This window comes from Quercus lobata, chromosome 2, assembly GCF_001633185.2.
Source record: "Quercus lobata isolate SW786 chromosome 2, ValleyOak3.0 Primary Assembly, whole genome shotgun sequence".
Classification (NCBI taxonomy): domain Eukaryota; kingdom Viridiplantae; phylum Streptophyta; class Magnoliopsida; order Fagales; family Fagaceae; genus Quercus; species Quercus lobata.
Genome location: NC_044905.1, coordinates 59,500,254 through 59,514,846, shown reverse-complemented (window position 1 = coordinate 59,514,846; position 14,593 = coordinate 59,500,254).

Below are 14,593 nucleotides of genomic sequence, written 5' to 3'. Positions count from 1 at the left end.
ACTTGTTAATTTTAAATTTTATATTAAAAATATTTATTTGTTTGGTTTTTCATAATTGTTAAGTGCTGAATTGATGAGGTGATAATAGCTGAATTCGAGGTTAGCTAAGCCTCCTTGGATGAATGAAGAATGGAGAAGAAGAGAAAGTAACAGAGAGAAGAATAAAATAACAGAAAGATTATGGAGCTTTACTCAATACATGCCTCATATGGTTACATTCTCTCCTCCTTATACCCGGATTCTCTTTGGTAAGTGGCTGCACATGGCTGTGCTTACAGCTGTGTAACTAACTCACACTCCAGCTGTCCTAGCTGTCACAACTAACTTCCCAAACCTTCACACCTGATTCGGGTACCAGCATCCCTATAGCCTTATTGTAGTTCCTACATACTTGCCTATGCTATCTTAGCTAATTAGGTACCTTAGCATGCAGCCAAGCACTTAACCAATTAAAATAGCAAAGGTTATCACATTTAGCAATCCTAATTAAGACTCCTAACAATACCTCCCTCTTTAAAAGACCTTGCCCACAAGGTGAGGGAACCTCTGCTGCATCACATATAAGTTCTCCCAAGTGGCATCATCAACACCCTCTCCTTGCCACTGAACTAAGACTTGAGTGATGGTCCTATTTCGAAGCTGGTGTGACCTTTCCTGCAGCACAGCTACAGGCTCTGTGATGACTGCCCCTTCCATATCAGTAGGTGGTAGAGTGGGGATTGAAACCACATGTTGACCCAACTTAGCTTTCAAGCAAGATACATGGAAAGTGGGATGGATTTTAGAATTTGGAGGTAAATCCAATTTATATGACACCTCCCCAACCTTCTGCAAAATCTGGAATGGTCCATAGAACTTAGGAGCTAATTTCTTCAACTGATAGTGCTTAAGGGACTTCTGTTTGTAAGGTTGGAGCCTCAGGAACACCCAATCCCCCACAGAGAAGCTTCTCTCAGTCCTCTGCTTGTCAGAATATAGCTTCATTCTGTTTAGTGCTGCTACTAAATTCTGCCTTAATAGGGAAGTCAATTGCTGTCTAGTCCTCAAATGAGCATCCACTCCTTCAATTTTTGTTGTACCAGCAATGTAGTCCATCAATCGTGGAGGAGGGTAGCCATACACTGCTTCAAAAGGAGTGAGCTTGAGTGAGGTGTGGAAGTTGGTATTAAACCAATACTCAGCAAGTGGCAACCACTCCACCCAAGTGGCTGGTCTGTCAGCTGCAAAAGCTCTCAGATAGTGTTCAAGACTCTTGTTCACAACCTCTGTTTGGCCATCTGTCTGAGGGTGATATGCTGAGGACATTGCCAATTGAATGCCCTGAAGTTTCATCAGTTCTTGCCAAAAGTGAGAAGTGAAAACAGGGTCCCTGTCACTCACAATTGAAGTAGGCATCCCATGCAATTTAAACACATGTTGCAGATACAAATTTGCCACTTTAGAAGCAGTGTAAGGATGTGACAAGGCTATGAAGTGAACAAACTTTGTGAACCTGTCCACCACTACCATCACTACTTCCTTCATCTGAGACTTTGGCAAGCCTTCAACAAAATCCATGCTCACAGCCACCCAAGGTCTCTCAGGAATAGGCAAGGGCTGTAGTAGACCTGCTGGATGACATGTTTCATGCTTGAGTCTTTGGCAAGTGTCACACTCCCTAACATATTTCCTCACATCTGACTTCAATCCGGGCCAATAGAAGTCCCTTTGAACCCTGTGCAAGGTTTTAAGGACCCCAGAATGTCCCCCCCATGGCCCATCATGTACTTGCTGCAGAATAGCTGTTTTTAAGGCTTCACATGACCCCACATACATCCTACCCTTGTACAACAGCAGCCCATTGTGCATACTAAATCCCTTAGGACCTTCCTTACCTGATGAAAAAACTTCCAAAATACTCTTAACATGGGCATCAGTAGCATAACTGGTTTTAAGTTGAGCTAACCAGTCAGGAGTAGGGAAAGAAATCATGCACAAAACCCCATTTTGAGATGAGACTTCATCACTAGGGACTTGTCTGGACAAGGCATCAGCTACTACATTTTCTTTACCCTTCTTATATTCCACAATAAAGGCATACCCTAGCAGCTTGGTGATCCACTTTTGTTGGGCTGGAGTACCAATTTTCTGTTCCAGAATATACTTGAGGCTCTGCTGGTCTGTTCTTACCAAAAAGGAGTTTCCAACCAGGTATGGCCTCCACCTCTGCACAGCAGTGACCAAGGCCAGCAGTTCCTTTTCATAAGTTGATAAAGCTAAACTCCTGCCTTTAAGAGCTTGGCTGTGAAAGGCTATAGCTCTCCCTTCCTGCATCAACACAGCTCCCAATCCAACACCTGAAGCATCACACTCCACCACAAATAGTTTATCAAAGTTTGGAAGAGCTAAGACAGGTGGATTGGACATAGCAGACTTGAGATTCTGGAATGCCATCTCAGCTTCTTCAGTCCAAGTAAAAGAATCCTTTCTCAAAAGGGCTGTCAGTGGGGCTGCAATCTGCCCATACCCTCTCACAAACTTCCTGTAATACCCTGTGAGACCTAGGAATCCCCTCAAGGCCTTAACATCCTTTGGAGTAGGCCATTGCTGCATTGCCATTGTTTTCCTAGGATCTGTCCTTACTCCTTCACCAGAAATCAAGTGGCCCAAGTACTCCACCTCTTCACAAGCAAAGACACACTTGGATTTCTTTGCAAATAACTTCTCCTTAGTTAACACCTCCAATACAGTCTTGAGATGAGAAACATGTTCAACCAGGGACTTGCTGTACACCAGAATGTCATCAAAAAACACAAGAACAAACCTTCTAAGGTAGGGTCGAAACACTTGGTTCATTAGGGACTGAAATGTTGAAGGAGCATTAGTGAGTCCAAAGGGCATAACCAGAAATTCATAATGCCCTTCATGAGTCCTAAAGGCTGTCTTAGGAATGTCTTCCTCACTCATCCTAATCTGATGATAGCCTGACCTTAAGTCCAGTTTAGAAAAAATGCAAGCACCATTCAGCTCATCAAGCAATTCATCAATAACAGGTATTGGAAACTTATCCTTAATGGTATTCAAGTTAAGCTGCCTATAATCAATGCACATACGCCAAGAACCATCTGCCTTCCTTACCAACAAAACAGGAGATGAAAAGGGACTGCAACTATTCCTTATAGAACCAGCATTCAACAAGTCCTTAACTATTTTTTCTATCTCATTCTTTTGATAAAAAGGATACCTGTATGGCCTCTGGCAGACTGGTTGAACTCCATCTTTAAGGGTAATATGGTGCTCATGACCCCTGAGAGGAGGCAGGCCTACTGGAGTATCAAAAACCTGAGAAAAATCTTGCAGTAAATCAGTTACTGCCTCAGGTAATGCAGCCTGTTTCTCCAGTGATGAAGGGCTTGAAATATGAACCAACAAACCCTTTTTGATTGGGGTTTTAAGAAATTGGTCACCATCAATGAGATGTGAATCAGTTTGCTTCAATCCTTGCAGCTTGATGTTGTGCCCTTGATGACAGAATTCCATAGTTAAGAATTGAAAATTCCATTGAATATCACCCAATGTAGTTAGCCACTGTGTTCCTAGCACCACATCACATCCTCCAAGTGGTAACACATGGATTTGAATAGAAAACTCCCTTCCCTGCAAGCAAACTGGTACTTGATCACAGAATCCCTTAGTCCTGATCAAGGCACCATTGGCTACCCTGACCTCCAGTGTCTGTGATTGGTCAACTGCTAGTTTCAGTCCAGGAACTAAGGCTGCATTAATGAAGTTATGGGTGCTGCCTGTGTCAAGCAACACTACCATACTTACTCCATTGATTTTACCCCTAATCCTCATAGTACCAGGCGTGGGGTTACCAATTAAAGCATATAAGGTTATCTCAACCTCCTCAGGATTGGCATTAGTGTTTTCTTCCTCAACCATTGAACCTTCCCTGTCTTCTTCCAACTCAGTAATCTTGACACCCGACTGTGGATCAAGTCCTAAATCAATTCCCTCAAGCAGAAATATCTTAGCACTTTTACATTTATGACCAGGACTCCATTTATCATCACAATTATAACATAATCCTTTCTTTTTCCTATCTTCCATTTGAGCAGGAGAGATTCTTTTAATTGGAATTCTAGACTTGGCCTCTAAAAATGTGTTGACTCTAGGAGGACCCAAAATAGATGGCTTACCCGATTCTTGTTGGATTCTAGAACTCCTTTTGCAACTGCTCCAATACTCCTCTTGAATCTTAGCCAAACCAAAGGCTGCATTCAATGATGGTGGATTTAACATTCTCACAGGCAAACGGATTTCATCTCTCAAACCACTTAAGAAGCAACTCATCTTGTGTGTTGATGATAAGCCTTTGATTCGATTAGATAAGGCCTCAAATTCAGCTTTGTAAACAGCTACTGTTGAAGTCTGTTTCAACCTGGTAAGGGCCTCCATTGGATCATCATATGGTGTTGATCCAAATCTGACATACAAGGCTTGTACCATACCCTCCCAATTACAGAAAATTCCAGCACCCTCTGCGTCCTGGTACCACACCAGAGCTTCTTGGTCCATGTGAAAGGAAGCCACCAAAAGTTTCTCCATAGCTGGAGTTTGGTAATAAGCAAAATACTGATTAGCTTTGTAAACCCAGCTAGCAGGATCATCACCTGAGAAGCGAGGGAAATCAAGCCTAACAGGTTTGCCAAGGGTCATTGTTGAGGAATTATGAATTGTAGATGAAGGTTCCTGTAATCTATTGTCATCCGTGTTCAACTTCTGAAGAATTGAAATAAGATGTTGGTTCATCTCATTCATTGTTCTGGTATGAATCTCCTGAATCTTTTGAATTTCCTGTATGCTTTTGCCATGATGATCAGAGGTAGTTCGAAGAGAAGAAATAGCTTCATTAGTGGCTGCCATGGCAGCTGTTGATCGTGTCTCAGCCATTAGTCACAGAATCTCTGCTCTGATACCAATTGTTAAGTGCTGAATTGATGAGGTGATAATAGCTGAATTCGAGGTTAGCTAAGCCTCCTTGGATGAATGAAGAATGGAGAAGAAGAGAAAGTAACAGAGAGAAGAATAAAATAACAGAAAGATTATGGAGCTTTACTCAATACATGCCTCATATGGTTACATTCTCTCCTCCTTATACCCGGATTCTCTTTGGTAAGTGGCTGCACATGGCTGTGCTTACAGCTGTCTAACTAACTCACACTCCAGCTGTCCTAGCTGTCACAACTAACTTCCCAAACCTTCACACCTGATTCGGGTACCAGCATCCCTATAGCCTTATTGTAGTTCCTACATACTTGCCTATGCTATCTTAGCTAATTAGGTACCTTAGCATGCAGCCAAGCACTTAACCAATTAAAATAGCAAAGGTTATCACATTTAGCAATCCTAATTAAGACTCCTAACAATAATTCATATCAAAGTTTTTTTTTTTTTTTTTTTTTAATTATTATTATTAAAAACACACTGAAACTATTATTAGAACAACATCACAATACAAGAACATCCTGGATAAGAGCTTGTTGAATATAATAAGGAATCTCCTCAATTCAAATGATATCATTGACAAGGTTTTGAGCTTGTCTTGCTAGAATGTGAGCTGGCTTATTGCCAGTCCTGCGTACATGAGAAAAATTGACAACACCAATTTCAGCACCTAACTCATGAATGCCTTCCGCAACAGCAGCAACAGAGGTGGGCAATAGTGCAGATCGTTTGACAGCATTGGATATTGTCAAGGAATCACCTTCCAACACCCCATCTCGCAGCCCCAAATTTCTTGCTAGTAACAGATCTGCCTCAATAGGCTTTAGTTTCCACTTCAAGTGTCCCCAATGGAGCTTTAATTTTTCTGCACAACACCAATTCCCGCTTGCTTCTTTGATGTAAATAGAGCTCCATCTACATTTATTTTTATTAAACCCGCTGAAGGAGGTAACCAGGCCGAGTGCAGAGACCATGGCTGTGCTTCAGGTAAGTGCAGAACCGGGTCTGATGCAACAGCAGTATCTAAATCCACTGCAAACCGTGGCTGTGCTTCAGGTAAGTGCAAAATCGGGTCTGATGCAACAGCAGTATCTAAATCCACTGCAAACCGTGGCTGTGCTTCAGGTAAGTGCAAAATCCGGTCTGATGCAACAGCAGTATCTAAATCCACTGCAGACCAATATTCCAGAAGATAATTTGCTGCCCAAAGAGCCAAGGCCGGACCTGTTTTGGCTTCACCACCATAATGAATCTCATTCCTGTTACTCCAGAGTGCCCATGCAGTAATTACAAGTTGTGAACATTTTTCCACACCAACTGCATTAGTCATCATGACAAACCATAATAGATCTTGAAACGAGTCAATATGAACATCCGCAGGCAGAAGTTGTAATTTTGTTGCAACCCAAGTCTCCTGTGCTTTAGTACAGCCCCAAAAAACGTGACCAGTTGTCTCAGCCATTTCATGACAGCAAACACACGTGTCTTCAGCAATGACATTATGCCTCTTTAACTTAACTTTGGTTGGTAAAGTGTCACGGCAAGCACGCCAACAAAAGTGTCGCACCTTATGAGGAACGGGCAAAGACCAAATTTTCTTCCAAAACTTCCTCAATAAACTACCATCAGAAGTAGTTCCACAGGTTGTAGATTTAAACAAACTAGCCGCTGATTTATAAGCACTCCTAACAGTGAAATTTCCATTGGTAGTTTCAGCCCAAACAATTTTATCCGCTGGTAGAGTAGCACTCAAAGGAATACTCTTAATTAATTCAGCTTCTTGAGGAATAAAAAGGCTGTCAATCACTTCAGTTTTCCACCTTGTTGTTCCTGTATCAATCAAATCTGATAAACAGGTCGACACAAATAAAAAGGGTCGTGTTAAGGTTAAGGAATCTTGACTCGTTTAATAAACATGTCAGTTAGTGTTGACTCATATTGTTGGATACTTATGAGTTAACACGACATGAACCCATAGTTTTAAAAATTGGATCGGACCGATCGGTCATACCGGTTAAAACCCCCCAAAATCGTTCAACAACCGGTCAAAAATCGGGCAAAAACCGAGGTTGAACCGAAAATTTAAAAAAAAAAGTTTGATGCCCGGTTCGGTTTTTAAAACCATGCATGAACTCGACACGCTAACACAAATTGCTACCTTTACTCAAAGGTATGGTTGGATAGGAATGAGGAGACAGTTTCACTAAAATCATCCAATAAGCTTGGCGAGAAGTGAGATGGTTTTCAGCTTTGGGAAAAAGATAGTTTTGTAGTAGGTTTTGTGTTGGAGTTCAAACAATGGTTCTCTAATAAAAGAGAGTTGGTTAACTATTAAGCTACAAGATTTTTAGCAATTACATGGTAGGTAGGTTTTATTTATTTATTTATTTATTTGTTGTTGTTGTTGTTGTTGTTGTTGTTGTTGATAATTTGATAGTTATAAAGAGGGGAGATTTGAATCTTGGATGTCTTGGAAACATCATGAGGGGCCAATAAGTTGAACTACAAGGCTCTTGGATGTATTGCTATTAACATCTAATATCTTTTTTTTTTTTTTTTTTTTGGAGAATCAACTTCTAATATACTTTAATTACATAGTATATTATATTTGATCAATAAGATATTTTGTATTTATTTGTCATGGGTATTTAAAATTAATAATGAAGATTTTGCCACCTAAAAATAATAATAATAATGAAGATTACGCTCACTTTCAAAAGGAAGTTGGTTAAATTCACGAGACTTCCAACTGATACCTTTGTGTTTATAGGAAATATCTAAAATAAAACTTTATTCGAGAAATTAGACATACTATTGACCATACTTGTTGACAATTTCTCAGTATGAGCTACTCTTGACTCTTGAAAAAAAAGAAAAAGAAAAAGAAAAAAGAGAGAGGTTGATAAGACATTAATCTAACAATCACAATGCACGAACCTAGAGTTCATTTTTTTTCTTGCCATGTGGCATGTTCTTATTCACCAATCAATGCGTGCTACACTACAAGTGTGGCATTGGGATTTTTCGCCATTTAACATGATTTTATTAACAATTTTGTTAGTTGGCAAGTTTTTGAAACCATTTTGTAAACTAACATTTCAATTCTCTAAAACTCGAGTTCCATGAAGGATCTCGAGTCTTAGAGGCTCGAGTTCCAAGAAGTGGCAAAGCTGATGTGGGTAAAAATCACATGGAACTCTGAGACTAGAGTTCCACAAAGGAAAAAAATTTTCAAAGGCTAAGAAAAGAAGAAAAGTCCATGCCTCCCATCACATGTCCCACCATTAAATTTGATGTCCCATCAAAACAAACTTGCTAGAGCAACAAATCAATAGCTAGAGGTTTGTCCTGCTTCAGCTTTCTTGGTCCCTAGCCAAATGATTCACTTTTGTCTTTTTCTAGATGACAACTGACAACTCATGCTACCTACTTCAGCTTTCTTGGTCCCCCATTCCACTAATGTGAATCATCTTTTCTTGTATTATTTCTTGGGATGCTTTGTAGGAACTTGAGTCTCTAAAACTTGAGTTCCACATGAATTTTTAGTCCACCTCAACTTTGCCACTACTTTGAAATCAAGTCTTTGAGACTTGAGTTCAGTTATTAAATTGGGGCTTTAAGGCTCAAGATGCTACTTAACAAAATAGTTTGCAAAACTTGTCAACTAACAAAATTGTTAGCAAAATTATGCTAAATGCCAAAAAAATCCTGTGACATTGGGCTAAACTTATGTTCAAGAGCCCAAATAATCGGTTTGGACTTTCTTGCCCAAATTCTCTTCTGTTCAACGAGCTCCTAAGTCATTCACCAATAAGCAAGACAAAATTGGCATTTGCCCCTTTCTATCAAACAATCCAGCATTTTGCCCCTTTTCCCAAAATAATTAGGGAAATGCCATTCTTTTGAAACTCGATTTTCTCAAAATCGAGTTAAGTCCTATAGTGGCATTTTAAGGAGCCTATTGTGACATTTTAAGGAGCTTATAGTGGCGTTTTGGAATTCAAGCTCCATTAACTCGAGTTATAGGTAAAAAAAAAAAAAAAAAAAAAAAAAAAAACAAAAACAAAAACTTGCATGGAACTCGAGTTCCAAGATGCCACTATAGGTCCTTAAAACGTTATTATAGGCTCTTTAAAACACCATTATAGGGCTCTAGAATTTTTATTTTTTTATAACTTGATTTTGAGAAAGTCGAGTTTCAAAAGATGAGCATTTTCCTAATTAGTTTGGGAAAGGGGGCAAAATGCTGGATTGTTTAATAGAAATGGGCAAAGGCCAATGTTGTCCCAAATAAGCATGCCGTTTGGGCTAATAAGACAGCAGATCTACAAAGTCCATCAATTTTCTCACAAGTTTGAAGTCTTGACTCTCATCTACAAAATCTATCAATGGACGAAATTCATGTTAAAATCTAACAGTGGCGAAAAAAAAGGAAAAATATGAGAGGAAAATATGAATTGATAGAAACTTAAAAGATGAAAATCATATGACTGCCGTAAGAGAAGAAGGAAAGCAAATTTAAGACTTCATTTTGTGGGAGACATTTTTGAGTCTTTTATATCTTTCATTTCATCACCCAAATCCTAGCCTACATTACAATCTATATACAAAGACCTCCTTGAAGTTTACACTTGAGGGACACGTGGTTTAAGCCATTGCAACTTATATATATATGTGTGTGTGTAGAGAGAGAGAGAGAGAGAGAGAGAGAGAGAGAGAGAGAGAGAGAGAGAGAGAGAGAGAGAGAGAGAGAGAGAGAGAGAGAGAGAGAGAGAGCTAAGCATGGAGCATCCGAACATGGCAACACAAAATGAGAGATCTATGAAAAAGACACACAAAAGCATGTAAAAAGACCAAACAAGCATAAACATGCAAATAAGACTCTAATCCAAACCATTTATTAAACTTGGCTGTTTGGATGTGGACCTTGAGCAATAGATCAAGATCTACATCCTACCCATTGAAAAAAGACACAAGAAAAGGCATAAACAAATATTCAAAGTTATAGAGCACTTAAGCATAGCATCCAAACATATAGATATGGCATAAAGAGCACAATCAAGAAACTTAGGCATATCCTAGCCCAAGAAAACTAGGCCAACATCATCAAAGCAATAAAAACATGCTAGAGAGATAGATAAGGCAATAAAACATGCTAGGGAGGAAGATAAAACAGTAAAACATGCTAGAAATTAAATGGGTGTAGATTGCAACTAAAAAGCTACATCTACACCCTGCCAACCTCAAAACCAAGGTAAATGGGTCAAGGAGGAGGAAATGGAAGCATGAACACTACCTATTGATGTATGAGAGATGACAGAATCAAGGATTTATTTGTGTGTGTTTGGGAGATAATTTAGGAGAAAAAAGAGAGAGCATTGCTCCAAAAAAATGCTTTAATGCCTCCCCCCCCCCCCCTTTTTTTTTTTTTTTTTTTTTTTTTTTTTTTAAAAAAAAAAAATCTAAGAGCTGGGGGAGTATTTATATTGATTTTGTGACGTTTTGGCTTCCGGCATGCACTACTAAGTGTAAGCCGAGTGGTCATGCTGATGTTAGCAATCGTGTCTTTTTTAGCTTTTACAGTTCCAATTTTAGTTGCTCATTTGAAGGCCTTTTCAGACTCCGATTGACCTAATTTTGGTGGCACTAGAAAGAGATGGATGTCTAATTTCTATATCACTTAAATTTTGAAAATCAGTCAGTTGGATCAAAAGTTATGGTCTCGGGAAACGAGCTGATGAGCCTAACATGGATTTTTAGATATCTCAACCGTTTTAAGTCCGATTTCAACTCATGAGAAGTTGTTTGAAAGGGAATTCAATATTCTTTGCAATGATGTTGGTTTTACCCCAATTAGACGTTTAGATCAAAAGTCAACTTTTGATCACCTCAAAAGTCAACCCTCATCAAATTTGGTCAAAGTTGACAAAAAGTTCTTATAACTAAGGCATTCCCTTTCATTCTACATGTATGGACCATCTACCTCTCTTATTCAAACTGTTTGACAACAATCACAAGATTAGTGACTATACGCAGTTACATTCTATTCATGTACTGATTATTAACAACTTGAACAACAATATCACTCTAGCACAAACATGTTCATGATTTAGATTTAAGAATCTAATACCTAGGGCAGCATCATATCTTCTTCAAGTGCTTCGGAATTGGAATCATCTCTTGTTTCTGAACTCGAATCAATTTCTTCAGGATTGGAATCATCTCCACTTGAATCATCTTCAGCCAACTCTGATTCCTCATGATCATCTTCATTTTCATCTTCTCCTCCAAACTCATGTCTCCCAATTAGTTCGCCATCTTTCCTATATATTTAAATGATTTTCCAATTCGAATCAACTACATTGTTCCAAAGCTGGCTGGGTACTAAGGTAAGTATATCTATATACCACCCACTTGACCAGTTATTGTCACGATCATATTGATAGTATTGTGTCATGTGTAAGAAAATCACATTGTCATCCATAATTTTGTACTCATGTACGCACTTGTGCCAATGGAAGTTGGCATAATGTAATTGTGGACTGTCTTTCATACAAAAATCTAGGATGTCCAACTGATTATATATGTCCCTCAAATCTCCTTCGAACTGTCTAGGGTCCCCGGAAAAATCTTGTGGATGAACTAAGACAATGGGAGAAACTGCTATAGGATGAGAGCCTCCAAACCTAACTATACCATCAAGATCCTCTCCCATAGTCATGATATATAAGAATGACGCTAAACAGGTAACCTCATCTCCCATTCCCATCTAGGTTGAATGTCACCGGAAACAAACCTATTTCTCAACCCTTCCAAATGCATCTCACCCTGGGCATTGCCTTCCAAAACTTCCAATCCTTCTTGCGGATGTGGATCAGATTTTCTATACATTTTTATCAACCTAATATTGGAATTAGGAGCTGATGGATCTGCAAAGAGCTTAAACTTCCAATTCATGTTTGTTTGCAGCATGTGGTCAAACAGAAAGTATAGGATTTTATAAGCCAATACTTTGTCATTCTCATGTACATAATCATCAACTACACAAACATACCACTCTAAATTGGCGCCATAGGTGGGAAGATTTGTGAAATCAAAAACCGAAAAGTACACAGTTTCGAATTTACCAAAAAACTCTAAGAGTGGTCCACCTAAGGTTTTGGGATTTGGGATTTCAGTTTGAACTGTCTCTAAAAATGGTGAAAATTGAACCTCATGTTCGTGTAGCAAATAACATTTAACTAAATTCAGATCAGAAATATGGATGGTCCAAGGCCGATCTATAGGATGAATCACATCCAGTAAATCTTGAACTTGATTATCATCCTCTCATTCATCGATCTATATCTGCAAGAATTGAATAATAATATTTTGAGTAATAAAAAATTTCTAGTGATATTGATTCTATGGTAAATAAAAGAATTGAATTGAATATCAATATCACAATACTAGCTTACTCATCCCCATCGGTAATGATAATAGCAAACAAAATTAAACTAACATATATAGACATTAGTTAAACTTTTGAGAGTAAAATTATAATTCTTTCAAAATTTTCTTGGTTAACAAACAAGATTTAGATCAAGTTTTGAGCAGAATTATATTTCTTTTAAAATTTTCTTGGTTAACGCACAAGATTTAGATTAGAACACAAGAAGAAGAATAATATTAACAAAAAAATAAAAAATAACAAAAACAACACGACAAGAAGAAGAATATCAAAACCTATTGGCTGAATGAGAAAGAGAGATTTTACCTTAGGAGGAGAAAGTCAAAAAATCAAAATGAAGTTCCAAAAGTTTTCAGAAATATCTAACATAATCAAGGAATTATAATTCTTTCAAAATTTTCTAGGCTGCTAAACAAAATTTTATGTAGCATAGATGTAACAGAGTAACTTTTTACCATACAAACTAACATATATAGACAATAGTACAACACAAAAAAAAAAAAGGCATAAATGCATTTTTAGTCCCTACATTTTGCATTCCATTTTGGTCCCTACATTTTATTTTTACCACTTTTAGTCTCTAAACCTATTAACGCCTGACATTTATGTCATTTCCATCACCCAACTAACAGCAAAAGCTGACATGGTTGACGGTAGAATAAAAAAATAATATAATCACACAGAATATAATGCCGTGTCAGCATAAAAATTTTAAAAATTAATTTTAACTAAATAAAAAAAAATTTTAAAACTCAAAAATCACTAAAATTAAGATCTAAAAAGTATCTTAAACAAAATTAAAAAAAACAAAATATTTGAAAAATTCGAAAAAACATGTGTTTTTCCCCAATCTTTGGTTGGAAACATGTTCAGACTATCTCTTTCTTCCAATTCCATTTCCAATTACAAATCCTAACTAAAACCAAACAAATCCTTATAAACCAATTTCTCTTCTCTACTTATCAAAAAAAAAAAAAAAAATTCTCTTCTCCTATCTCTGAGCTATTCCACAGTCCCCATTAAATCTCTCCAAACCTCTATCTCTACCTCTCGATCTCGCTTTCTCGGCAAGGGTGATGAAAGCGGTGAAGGCGATGGCAGCGACAACAGAGGCTTGAAGACTAAAGGTGACAGCGGCGGTGACTTGAAGATTGGTTGTTCTGGGTTTTGCTCGCATGGGTTTTGGATATAGATCGATGCTTTTGTGCTTGTTCTGAGTTTTTCTAGGTTTCAAATCGATGCTTCGTTGCTGCTCCGCCGCCGCTCAGTCCAACACTCTAACCCCTCTACCCTTTTTTCCCTTCGCGATTTCTCTCTCACGAACCCATATTTGCTCTCTCTTTTCCAACCGAACCCAGTTGAGACAAAGAAAAATAAAAAACAACAAAAATCCTTAACAATATCCACGAACCCAGATTTGCTCTCTCTCTTTCACGAACCCAGATTTGCTAACAATATTTATCAACTCCTAGAAAATTCATTTTCTTGTATATTATTATTATTTTTTGCTGTCTTTGGGTTCAAATTTGAGCTGCTGACATGTTTTTGTTTTTATTTTTGTGTGTGATTTCCATTGTAAGATGTCTGGGAAGTGTGTTGATGGAATTCGGATCAAATGTGTTTTTTTTTATGTGGGTATCTGTAAAAATTTAGGATTATGTGGTGTCTCGGTGGTGGTGGCTGCTAGCTTTTGGTGGTTGGGTTGAGTTTAGGTTGTTGTTGGCTTTGGTGGGTTGGTGGTGGTGGTGATTACTAGTCGTGAGCATGATGGATAGAGAGAGAGGAAGAGAGAGACGTGTGTTCTTGAGTTCATTGATCTAGGTTCGAGTTCTTGTGATCTTCAAGTTTTAGAGTTTTTTTTTTTTTTTTTTAATTTTTAAAATTTTAATTTATTTTAATATTTATTTTTAATTTAATTAATTAATGTGTGAGTGATTATATTATTTTTTTTATTCTACCGTCAGCCACGTCAGCTTTTGCTGTTAGTTGGGTGACGGAAATGACCTAAATATCAGACGTTAATTGGTTTAGGGACTAAAAGTGGTAAAGATAAAATGTAGGAACCAAAATGGAAAAAGTACAAAATGTAGGGACTAAAAATGCATTTACGCCAAAAAATAAATAACGATAATAAGGAGAAGAAGAAGATGAAGA